The following is a 1,232-nucleotide window of genomic DNA, read 5'->3' as shown; positions in this document are numbered from 1 at the left end:
AGATGTTGTCTTTCAGGAAGGAATCCGGGCTGTCATTAGGATCCTTCGTTCTGAGCGCCTGCCCCGGTCGGAGGGCAGCGGGTTGGGGCTGCAGCACGTGCTTCAGCGCAGGCGCGTCATCACAGAGGGGTCTGGGTGGGAAGGGAGCTGAAAGATTATCTTGTTCCAACCCCGCTGCCCCAGGCAGGGAGATCTTCCACCAGAGCAGGTTGCTCAAAGCCCCATCCAATCTGTTCTTGAACACATCCAGTGTTTGGCCATCTACAACCTCCCCTTGGTGACTCGTGCCGGTGTCTCACCGCTCTGAGTGAAGAACTTCTTCATTTCTGAGCTAAATCTTCCCAGCTTCTAGTTGAAAGTCATTACCACTCATCCTATCACAGCAAGCCCTCATAAAAAGTCCCTCCCCATCTTCCTTCAGATACTGAAAGGCCACCAGAAGGTGTCCCTGGAGCCTCTACAAGCTGAACAACCCCAGTTCTCTCAGCCTGGGCTCGTAGCAGAGGGGCTTCAGCCCTTGGATCATTTGTAGCCTTCTCTGGACCCAAAGCCATCCCTCCATCTCCTTCCTGCCTGTGAACGGGGGTCATGGGGACACCCCAAATGCCCATCCTGAGGGTCCCTGCTCAAGCTGGGACAGCTCGATGGGACATCCAGGGACTGGACCTCAGCGAGGACACAGCTCTGGGTATTGCAGGTGGAGAAATGTGGAGCCCTGAGGGTTGGTCACAGCAGCTGCAGAGGGGAGATGTGACCCCTGGGATCTGTGTTTCATATACAATCAGAATTGTGTTGGTTGGAAGAGACCTTTGAGCTCCTGGGGTCCACCTGTGTCCCCAGCAGTGCCAGGTCCCCACTGCGCTGTGTCCCTCACCCCACATCGCCACGGCTTGGGAACCCCTCCAGGGGTGGGGACTCCACCACTGCCCTGGGCAATCCTCAAGGGCAAGAAAATGGTCCCAAACGTTCAATGTGCCATCAGGGTGTTGGAGTGACTCCGCTGGGGCGCGTGTACACCCAAAGCAGAGAGTACCCCACGTCAAAGAGGAACTGTGGGCGTGGGTACGTGGCTCTCGCGTTAGTACGTGTCCCCTCGCTCAGTTCTTCCCTCCAGAGACTCCTCTCCTTCAGGAACGGGGGGCTGTGGGCTTTGGGGGGGCTCTGTGGTGAGCAGCTGCCTGGTGTCGGTTGACCCCACCCTGGGACTTGGCCGTGGACCCAGAGAGAAGATG

Source organism: Merops nubicus, unplaced genomic scaffold (assembly GCF_000691845.1).
Source record: "Merops nubicus isolate BGI_N331 unplaced genomic scaffold, ASM69184v1 scaffold18347, whole genome shotgun sequence".
NCBI lineage: Eukaryota > Metazoa > Chordata > Aves > Coraciiformes > Meropidae > Merops > Merops nubicus.
The sequence above is the reverse complement of the archived record's forward strand: the minus strand, read 5'-3'. Positions refer to the sequence as shown.